This window comes from Castor canadensis, chromosome 8 (assembly GCF_047511655.1).
Source record: "Castor canadensis chromosome 8, mCasCan1.hap1v2, whole genome shotgun sequence".
NCBI classification, from domain to species: domain Eukaryota; kingdom Metazoa; phylum Chordata; class Mammalia; order Rodentia; family Castoridae; genus Castor; species Castor canadensis.
Genome location: NC_133393.1, coordinates 116,205,981 through 116,217,526, shown reverse-complemented (window position 1 = coordinate 116,217,526; position 11,546 = coordinate 116,205,981). Strand labels below are relative to the sequence as shown.

General features: G+C 37.2%; 1 protein-coding gene across 1 annotated transcript in view; it reads left to right on the top strand.

Moving 5' to 3' along the window:
- Positions 1-82: 82 nt before the first annotated feature.
- The window catches only part of Osbpl8 (oxysterol binding protein like 8), a 243,010-nt gene continuing 231,546 nt past the window's right edge, over positions 83-11,546 (top strand). Inside the window, exon 1 of the mRNA XM_074083963.1 lies at positions 83-172. The gene's annotated coding sequence lies outside the window, so the exon portion shown is untranslated. The remainder of the gene's footprint in view (positions 173-11,546) is intronic.

The window sequence follows — 11,546 nt, the reverse complement described above, 5'->3', positions numbered from 1 at the left end:
ATTTGATAACTGAACTACAGGACAGACCATGGCACAGGTCCTAAATTGGCCACTAGGTGGCCCAAACCTGGAACAAATCCAAATACCATGATAAGGAACTGAAACAGAACCATTGCCTGCAGAAGGTTGGCAGGAACCTGTACTTTGAACTACTGGGCTGATTATCTACAAGGTAAAAACAATATTCTTCATTTAATCAGGATCCAGAATAGCAGTAGTAGACTACTTTTTAAAGTTACCTAAAATTCTATGACAGTGAAAAGTAAAATATGTAATGCTTCTAGAACTTTGTCTTTTAGTACTTCAGATCTGGGCAGGCTTGTAACTTGCTTGTGAACAGTAACATGCAATGAAAGTGACATGTGACTTCTGAAGCTGGATCATTTAAAGGTCATGCAGTTTTTGTCTTTTTGGCTAGAACATTGTTTTGCAGCTCTGAACTGTCATAAGACTTATTTTGAAAACATTCAATAAAAAGTTGCTGTTGCCTATACTCCTTATATCTAGGAGAATCTGGAATTTCTACCAAATGTAGAGAGTTGGAGAAATATTTAATGCCCAAGAAAATGCTAAGAAATATTCATTTTTTAAATGGATAGTTGGTTAAGAAATACTTGTTAAGTTCTTGTTATTGCCTGGCATCTGGCAAATAGTGATTTACAGAGAAGACAATTCACTGCCTCTTCAGAGATTACAGTCTAATAAAAGATACAGTCAATAAATGAATGTAGAAAATTATGTCAAATGGTAAGTAATATAAGAGGAAATAAAAATAGTATAAAGGGAGAATTTTATTTCATATTCTATCCAGAATCACCCCAAAATGTCCCTTTGAAATAACATTTTCAAGGAGGGAGAGAGGGAGATTTTCGCAAGGTGGCTCAAGAATCACCAGTGCCTCGGTTTGGACGGGTGTTTACAGCAAGGGGTAAGCCATGGGAAGAGATCTGGGTGGTACTTAGGAGTGGCTTTTGGTAATTGTACATGTGAATATAATGAGTTATAATTAGCAGTCCTTATGAAATGCCCTAGTCAGGGTCCAGGTGAAATATTATTTCAAACGGGCATTTGGGGGTGATTCTGGATGGAGCAAGAACACCTGTCCCCTGGGAGATTATCTGCGAGGAGGCCTTTGTTCCCTATGACCTGGTTTGGGTATTTTCCCACCTCATAATCATCATCTTAAAGTTTCCATCACAATTTCTCCCAAGGGACTTTTATATCTTTTGATAAAGATGTGCCTTTGACACCCCTCAGATAGATGAGCAGGTAATTTTCTTGTGGTAGATGGCATGCCAATTATGACCCTGAGGACACTAAAGTTGCAACTTATTTTCTTTCAAAATCATCTACACTACACTTCTGAGCCAGGCAGCTGTATAATGTGGAATAATATAGGTTATTGCTTTGCCTTTTTTCTGCTCACATTTACTTGTTTATATTGAAACCTGATACAATAAAATTTTTTGTTTTTCTTTAAGATATCAGGAGTTTTCTAAACCTAATGTTTCATTTGGGGTTTAATATTACAAGTTGGTTTTGAGGGTGATAGTATTGGAGGGGGTTTGGATTTGAGCTAGGCATTATGCTAGACGCTGAGTATGTTTGAGGAATTGATACAAGTCAGTGAGCTGTAGTGTAGTAAGCAAAGGTATGACTGAAGTCGAGGTTGTACAAAGAGGTCACATCATTCAGGACTACTTTAAAGATGACACATATTATCCTAAATAAAAGGGAAGTCATTGACACAGTTAAACAGGAAGAAAACATATGCTTATTTACATTTTTAAAGAAGTACTGATTCTGCTATAGAGAGAATAGAAAATAAAAAGTCAAATTAGGAGGCTATTGCAGTCATCAAAAGAAAAGATTATAGATAAGAGCCAGTTAGGATTTGACAACAGAACAGATATAGAAGGTAAGAAAATGAAGGGAAGGGAAAGATTAATTTCAGCCATGTTCAAATTCAGATGTTTCCATAAATGAAAATATCAGGAAAGAATAGATAAAAGTCCTCTGGGACCCTGAGGAGATGTAGGTTGAAGGAGAAAAAAATAAGAGTGTAATCCAAGTTTCAAATGTGCTTCTGTGTTTGTTGTTATTTAATCAAATGTGGTTTTTAATTACTTAGCATCTTCAAAGATTATTGTTCAGCATTGCAGAAATGGATAGTGCTTACTTTTGAGGTTGCTGTGAAATGTCTGCCATCTAGTGGGCAGTCATGGAGAACACTGTAAATCTACCAGAAATAGAAACATCACTGCCAAATTGAGCAACACAAATCTTTTTAATATCATTATCTTAATAACAAACGTTTACATTTTCATCTGTTTATCTATGATTGCCATGCTTATGCCTAAATTACATCAATATGTGCAGTGTTTAAAAGACTTGTCAAAGGGATTCTTAATTTTTATAAAATATTAGAACAAAATAATCTTTAAAAGGTAAATAGCATTCCCAAATCTGGATTTTGTAGAAACTACTTCCAAAGAAAAGATGTGGGTTTCTGGATCTTTAACAGAAAATGAGTTGCTATTTCTTCCCCCAGCTAAACTAGTGGGTGCTGGAGCTGGCTTACACAGGGCCATGAGAGCCAATTATAAAGATCACTTTCCAATTCTACATTCATTGATGTTAGGTTGGTAGCTTGGATTTGGATATGATTGGAGTATTTATAGTACAGAAATCAACAAGGTCAAATAAGAGCATTTTTTTCTTTGCATAAAGCTGGTTTGTCAACATATATGCATCTCGCTTTTCTTTCTTGATTCTGCTAACTAAGGAAAAAAGTGTTCTGTGGAATACCTGTTAAAAATCTCAATTGATTTCTTTCAAGTACACATTTCCAAATTTGGAGAGCATGGAAACTTTTTAAGAAATCCTATTTGAGTTTTATATTTTTCTATTGTTTTTAGTTGGAGGAGCCCAGTGTGATGTTTTCAGTTATTCATTATTAAAACCAATACATAAAAGTAAAATTCTTCATATGGTAGAGTTATAGAAGAATCATTAACAATCCTGGCATTTAGATTTCTGGGAATAATGACTGTCATCTTGTAGGTACAATGAATGCCTAACAGTGCCAAAATTAGGAATCTAAAAGTTCTATATAAACTTCAGTGGAGAAATAAAAGCCTACCAGATATGCAGAGGGGCATATCTGGGAGATATCAGTTCTCTGTGTGCGTGTGTGTGTGTGCGCGTGTGTGTGTGTGTGTGTGTGCATGTGTGTGTGTGTGTGTGTGGCTACTCAGAAGTAGTCTACTTGGGGTTTTGAGGGCAGTGTAATAAGCTCATCCTTACATCTAACTGTATCACCTTAAAGGGATCTAAGCAATAAATGTGAGGGAATTCAGTTTGTAAAATCCAAAATCCAAATCTCTGTCTCTCTGGCAGTGCTGGGGATTGAGCACAGGGCCTCACTCTTGCTAAAGGAGTACTCTGCCACTTGAGTATGACCCAAGTCCTTTGGCTTTTGATTTGTTTTTCAATAGGGTCTCAAGCTATTGATTGCCTCAGTGGCCTTGGACCATGATCCTCCTACCTCCACCTCCTGAGTAGCTGGGACCACAGGTGATGCCAGCATGCCTGGCCACAAATCTCTTATTAACATAAAAAGAAAAGTCCTAAGCCTGAGGTTTTTGGGTTTTTTTTTTTTTTGTGGTACTGGGGCTTGAACTCAGGGCCTCACCTTGAGCCACTTACCAACCCTTTTTTGTGAAGGGGTTTTTTTTTTTTTTCAGAAAGAGCTGGTCATTTTATTTATTTATTATTTTTTATTATTCATGTGTGCATACAAGGCTTGGGTCATTTCTCCGCCCTGCCCCCACCCCCTCCCTTACCACCCACTCCGCCCCCTTCCTCTCCCCCCCACCCCCTCAATACCCAGCAGAAACTATTTTGTCCTTATTTCTAATTTTGTTGTAGAGAGAGTATAAGCAATAATAGGAAGAAACAAGGGTTTTTGCTGGTTGAGATAAGGATAGCTATACAAGGAGTTGACTCACATTAATTTCCTGTACTTGTGTGTTACCTTCTAGGTTAATTCTTTTTGATCTAACCTTTTCTCTAGTTCCTGGTCCCCTTCTCCTGTTGGCCTCAGTTGCTTTTAAGGTATCTGCTTTAGTTTCTCTGCGTTAAGGGCAACAAATGCTAACTAATTTTTTAGGTGTCTTACCTATCCTCACCCCTCCCTTGTGTGCTCTCGCTTTTATCAGGTGCTCAAAGTCCAATCGTGAAGGGGCTTTTCAAAATAGGGTCTCATGAACTATTTGCCAGAGCTGGCTTCAAACTGTAGTCCCTCTGATCTATGCCTCTAGAGTAGTTTGGATTACAGGTGTGAACCACTGGCTCCCGGCAAACCTAAAGCTATTGATTCAGGATCTTTATGTTCAATTCGCTAATGTGCCATATTCTAAAATAGGATTTTCAGAATCTATGGGTTCCATAAACTTTCAGACTAAAGAAAATGCCATTGTCTACTTACAAAACCAGGAACGATCAGGTCTGTGTCATGTCAGCTGAGGTGCATGGCAGAGCAATTCCTTTCAGTGGATGAACTCACAAGTTCCTTTGCTAGCCTTCAGGGGTAAGAGGTGATGGTTGTCTTGGGGTAAGGTAGAACATGAGGGAATACTGACAGGGGATTCACGTTGTTATATGCAGAGGTAAAGGAGACATTGTTGGACATTAAGTGTGAAAATTGGAAGTTTTAATAAAGTAATACAGTCACAATCTGAAATGATCCCTGAAAAAGTAGTCTTCCCCACTAAAGTCTGATGTAGAAGTCCTAATCCCCAATGTGATGGCATTTGGAGGTGAGGTCTTGGGGAGGGAATTGATAGAAGGCCCTCCGGATGGAATTAGTACTCTTGTAAGAAGAGACACCAGTCTCCTTGTTTGAAGAAGAGGTTATGTGAGCACAAATATGAAGGAGAAAGTGGCCTGTAACCTAAGAGGAGAGCCCTCAACAAACTGACTGCTGGCACGCTAATCTCAGACATCCAGCGTCCAGAACAGTGAGAACTTAAATTTCTGTTGTGTCAGTCACTCAGTCTATGGTATTTTGCTATGACAACCTGATCAGACTAGTACATCCAGTATTCTTATTTTGAAAGGACTTGTTAGACACTGGTTGAGGGAAGAACAAGTAGTTTACACTGTTTTGGGGATAAGGCCAGTGGTTCTGCCAAGTTACTTATGCTTTCTCCCCTTTGCTTTCACAGAATGGGGAACCAGAAAAAAGGGTGCAAAAAGACATCTTGGCAAAGATAATGTGGATTTACTTGTAAATAATTTCTTCCCTTCTTAATAAGCAAATATGTCTTAAACACTTATGGTCAAAATTTATAATCTCAGTCAACACCCTCCATCATCTGAACTTTGAAGGCCTAGTTGACCTGACTTTCTCTCCATGTCCTTTATGCTGTTGGCAAACCTGTCCCTTCTGTAGTTCATGATCATACTGTGCCATTGCTTTTTCTTACATCTGACAAACCTTCACAACTTTTTTTTTTAACTTATACAAATCTTGCCACTCTTTAAAGCTTTACCTTATGCCTGGGGTTTTCAATAAGGCTTTCTTTGTTAATTCTGTCAGTTATACACCTTGTACACCTTCGTCATACAAGATGTCACCCAAACAACCCTAAACATAAAGGGATTAATGGTAGTGTCCTTGGCAACTGCACGAGGGGAGTTTAAAAAAGTGTCATGGCCCTTTTCTTATGTGGGATCCATGTTCTGTTTAGACTCCAAGCAGAAAGACCCTTCCTGTCTAAAGTCCTTCGCTTGTCATTATAGCTCAGTGGTCAAAGAACAGATGATCAATTCCAAAAGGGATATTCAGGTTAGAGACTAAGCTGCAGTATTATCCAGTCATCCTCAACTTCAATGAGTAATGACTAGCTACTTCTGCAATGGGAATGAGAGTTTATTCCTTAAGGGGTTTCTTTTTCATAAATAAAATAAATGAAATAAGATATGAGAAAAATGTCAGGTGCCAGTGGCTCACACCTATAATCCTAGCCACTCAGGAGGCAGAAATCAGGAAGATGGTGATTCAAAGCCAACCTGTGCAAATAGTTCAAGAAAACCTATATCAGAAATACTCAACACAAAAGGGGCTGGTGGAGTGGCTCAAGTGGTAGAGTACCTGCCCAACAAACATGAGACTCTGAGTTCAATCCTCAGTACCATTAGAAAAAAAAAAAAAAGACATGGGAAAACATTTTGTAAAACACAAAAAGAAAGAAGGGCAGAAACTTGGGGGTATTGAGCATTTACCAAATGCCAGGCAGTGCATGCAAAGCCTGCAATGCAGGTACGTCTTTCCTCTTGCTCACTGCTTTCTGTTTTGCAACATTCAACAGTAATTTTAATACCCAAGTTTCTTCATCGTCTATATTTAAGTATCTTCCTCCAGATGTTGGTGATCAGATTTGCTATCAAGGGTATTCTCTGCTGTTAGTCTAAATTCAAAGACCTTGTCTAGCTTTATATTTTTTTTAAAACTTTACTATAGCTACACTTCAAACTGTTGTATTAGCTCTTTTTAAAAGTTGACTTCAACGAAATTAATTTTGTTAGGTAACTTCTTCAATCTTATATGAGGTGTAAGAAGTGGGCACAGTGGTGCACACCTGTAGTCCTAGATGTTCAGGAAGCAGAGATTGGGAAGATAATGGTTGGAGGCTAGCCCAGGCAAAAAGTCAATGAGACTCCATCTCAAACAATACAGGGACATGTGCCTGTCATAAAAGATGTTTAGACTTTTTTTTGCTGAGAGGCAATGATTCCTTATTTGGTACCATGGATTAACTAAAGCCAGGAGAAAAAATAGGCATCTCTGTCTCCATTTTTTATTTTTTATTATTTTATTATTCATATGTGCATACAAGGCTTGGGTCATTTCTCCGCCCTGCCCTCACCCCCTCCCTTACCACCCACTCTGCCCCCTCCCTCTTCCCCCCACCCCCTCAATACCCAGCAGAAACTATTTTGTCCTTATTTCTAATTTTGTTGTAGAGAGAGTATAAGCAATAATAGGAAGGAACAAGGGTTTTTGCTGGTTGAGATAAGGATAGCTATACAAGGAGTTGACTTACATTAATTTCCTGTGCGTGTGTGTTACCTTCTAGGTTAATTCTTTTTGATCTAACCTTTTCTCTAGTTCCTGGTCCCCTTTTCCTATTGGCCTCAGTTGCTTTTAAGGTATCTGCTTAAGTTTTTCTGCTTTAAGGGCAACAAATGCTAGCTAATTTTTTAGGTGTCTTACCTATCCTCACCTCTCCCTTGTGTGCTCTTGCTTTTATCATGTGCTCATAGTCCAATCCCATTGTTGTGTTTGCCCTTGATCTAATGTCCACATATGAGAGAGAACATACAATTTTTGGTCTTTTGGGCCAGGCTAACCTCACTCAGAATGATGTTCTTCAATTCCATCCATTTACCAGCAAATGATAACATGTTGTTCTTCTTCATGGCTGCATAAAATTCCACTGTGTATAGATACCACATTTTCTTAATCCATTCGTCAGTGGTGGGGCATCTTGGCTGTTTCCATAACTTGGCTATTGTGAATAGTGCCGCAATAAACATGGGTGTGCAGGTGCCTCTGGAGTAACCTGTGTCACAGTCTTTTGGGTATATCCCCAAAAGTGGTATTGCTGGATCAAATGGTAGCTCAATGTCTAGCTTTTTAAGTAGCCTCCAAATTTTTTTTCCAGAGTGGTTGTACTAGTTTACATTCCAACAAACAGTGTAAGAGGGTTCCTTTTTCCCCACATCCTCACCAACACCTGTTGTTGGTGGTGTTGCTAATGATGGCTATTCTAACAGGGGTGAGGTGGAATCTTAGTGTGGTTTTAATTTGCATTTCCTTTATTGCTAGAGATGGTGAGCATTTTTTCATATTTTTTTTTGGCCATTTGAATTTCTTCTTTTGAGAAAGTTCTGTTTAGTTCACTTGCCCATTTCTTTATTGGTTCATTAGTTTTGGGAGAATTTAGTTTTTTAAGTTCCCTATATATTCTGGTTATCAATCCTTTGTCTGATGTATAGTTGGCAAATATTTTCTCCCACTCTGTGGGTGTTCTCTTCAGTTTAGAGACCATTTCTTTTGATGAGCAAAAGCTTTTTAGTTTTATGAGGTCCCATTTATCTATGCTATCTCTTAGTTGCTGTGCTGCTGGGGTTTTGTTGAGAAAGTTCTTACCTATACCTACTAACTCCAGAGTATTTCCTACTCTTTCCTGTATTAACTTTAGAGTTTGTGGTCTGATATTAAGATCCTTGATCCATTTTGAGTTAATATTGGTATAGGGTGATATACATGGATCTAGTTTCAGTTTTTTGCAGACTGCTAACCAGTTTTCCCAGCAGTTTTTGTTGAAGAGGCTGCTATTTCTCCATCGTATGTTTTTAGCTCCTTTGTCAAAGACAAGTTGGTTATAGTTGTGTGGCTTCATATCTGGGTCCTCTATTCTGTTCCACTGGTCTTCATGTCTGTTTTTGTGCCAGTACCATGCTGTTTTTATTGTTATTGCTTTGTAATATAGTTTGAAGTCAGGTATTGTGATACCTCCAGCATTGTTCTTTTGACTGAGTATTGCCTTGGCTATTCGTGGCCTCTTGTGTTTACATATAAATTTCACAGTAGATTTTTCAATCTCTTTAATGAATGTCATTGGAATTTTGATGGGAATTGCATTAAACATGTAGATTACTTTTGGGAGTATTGACATTTTTACTACGTTGATTCTACCAATCCACGAACATGGGAGATCTCTCCACTTTCTATAGTATTCCTCAATCTGTTTCTTCAGAAGTTTATAGTTTTCCTTGTAGAGGTCATTCACGTCTTTTCTTAGGTTTATACCTAGGTATTTGATTTTTTTTGAGGCTATTGTAAATGGAATTGTTTTCATATATTCTTTTTCTGTTTGGTCATTGTTAGTGTATAGAAATGCTAATGATTTTTCTATGTTGATTTTATATCCTGCTACCTTGCTATAGCTATTGATGATGTCTAGAAGCTTCTGAGTAGAGTTTTTAGGGTCTTTAAGGTATAGGAACATATTGTCTGCAAATAGGGATATTTTGACAGTTTCTTTACCTATTTGTATTCCTTTTACTCCTTCTTGCCTAATTACTCTGGCTAGGAATTCCAGTACTATGTTGAATAGGAGTGGAGATAGTGGGCATCCTTGTCTGGTTCCTGATTTTAGAGGGAATGGTTTCAGTTTTTCTCCATTAAGTATAATGCTGGCTGTAGGTTTGTCATATATAGCTTTTATAATGTTGAGGTACTTTCCTTCTATTCCTAGTTTTCTTAGAGCTTTTATTGTGAAATGGTGTTGGATGTTACCAAAGGCTTTTTCTGCATCTATTGAGATGATCAAGTGGTTTTTGTCTTTGCTTCTGTTAATGTGGTTTATTACGTTTATTTATTTTCGTTTGTTGAACCACCTCTGCATCCCTGGGATGAAACCTACTTGGTCATGGTGAATAATCTTTTTGATGTGTTGTTGAATTGGGTTTGCCATTATTTTGTTGAGGATTTTTGCATCAATGTTCACTAAGGAGATTGGCCTATAGTTCTCCTTTTTGGAGTGTCTTTGCCTGGATTTAGAATAAGTGTAATACTGGCTTCATAAAATGTGTTTGGCAGTTTTCCTTCTCTTTCTATTTCGTGGAACAGTTTAAGGAGGGTTGGTATCAGTTCTTCTTTAAAGGTCTGATAGAATTCAGCAGAGAATCCATCAGGTCCTGGACTTTTCTTTTTGGGGAGACTCTTGATTGCTGCTTCAATTTCATTTTGTGTTATAGAGCTATTCAGGTGATTGATTTCCTCTTGGTTCAGTTTTGGATAATCATATGTATCTAGAAATCTGTCCATTTCTTTAAGATTTTCTAATTTATTTGAATATAGGTTCTCAAAGTAGTCTCTGATGATTTCCTGGACTTCCATGGTGTTTGTTATTATCTCCCCTTTTGCATTCCTGATTCTACTAATTTGGGTTTTTTTCTCTCCTCATTTTAGTCAGGTTTGCCAGGGGTCTGTCGATCTTGTTTATTTTTTCAAAGAACCAACTTTTTGTTTCATTAATTCTTTGTATGGTTTTTTTGGTTTCTATTTCATTGATTTCAGCTCTTATTTTTATTATTTCTCTCCCTCTATTTGTTTTGGGATTTGCTTGTTCTTGTTTTTCTAGGAGTTTGAGATGTAACATTAGGTCATTGATTTGGGATCTTTCACACTTTTTAATGTATGCACTCATGGCTATAAACTTTCCTCTCAGGACTGCCTTAGCTGTGTCCCATAGGTTCCGGTAGGTTGTGTTTTCATTTTCATTGACTTCCAGGAACTTTTTAATTTCCTCTTTTATTTCATCAATGACCCATTGGTCATTGAGCAATGTGTTGTTCAGTTTCCAGCTGCTCGCATGTTTTTTGTTATTATTTTTGTTGTTGAGTTCTACTTTTACTGCATTGTGATCAGATAGTATGCATGGTATAATTTCTATTTTCTTATATTTGCTGAGACTTGCTTTGTGCCCTAGGATATGATCTATTTTGGAGAAGGTTCCATGGGCTGCTGAGAAGAATGTATATTGTGTAGAAGTTGGATGAAATGTTCTGTAGACATCAACTAGGTCCATTTGATCTATTGTATATTTTAGGTCTTGGATTTCTTTATTGATTTTTTGTTTGGATGACCTATCTATTGATGATAATGGGGTGTTAAAGTCTCCCACAACCACTGGTTGGAGTTAATATATTCTTTTAGGTCTTTCAGGGTATGTTTGATGAAATTGGGTGCGTTGACATTGGGTGCATACAGATTGATGATTATTATTTCCTTTTGGTCTATTTCCCCTTTTATTAGTATGGATTTCTTTTTCATTCTGTGAAAAGGAAAGTGGAACAAGACAAGTAAATACTTTAGTGACACACACGATTTCTTTTTCATTCTGTGAAAAGGAAAGTGGAACAAGACAAGTAAATACTTTAGTGACATAGATAAAAATAGGACTTTAAAATCATGCAAAACCAGGGTCCAAATATCATCCAACACTTTGTGTTTGACCTTGGGAAAGTTATTTAACCTATTTGCATCTCAATCTCTCTTATGAAAATCCACACAAATGCTACGAGCTGATATGAGAATTAATTAACATAAAATATATATAAAATTTTGCATAACTGACTTATACAATCATTCAATAAACATATATCACTTTGGAGGAGTTGTTTATGATGTATGGATCACAGAAAAGCTATAGATCTCTGTTAGATTTGTGTAGAAATTCCACAGGGAATAAAATACCAACTGTGTTTTTCATTTTTACCTTTATAATTATATTACAAAGAGACTATAATATATAAAGCCAGTATAGCTATAACTACAATTTTTTATTACCCGTAAGGTTGCCGTTCTCATAAATGCTATAAAATTTTCAAATAGTTCTCCCTTTAGTATGGCCACTTATATGCCTAACTAGTAGAGAACTGAACTCATTATCTGGACCCACACAAGCTGT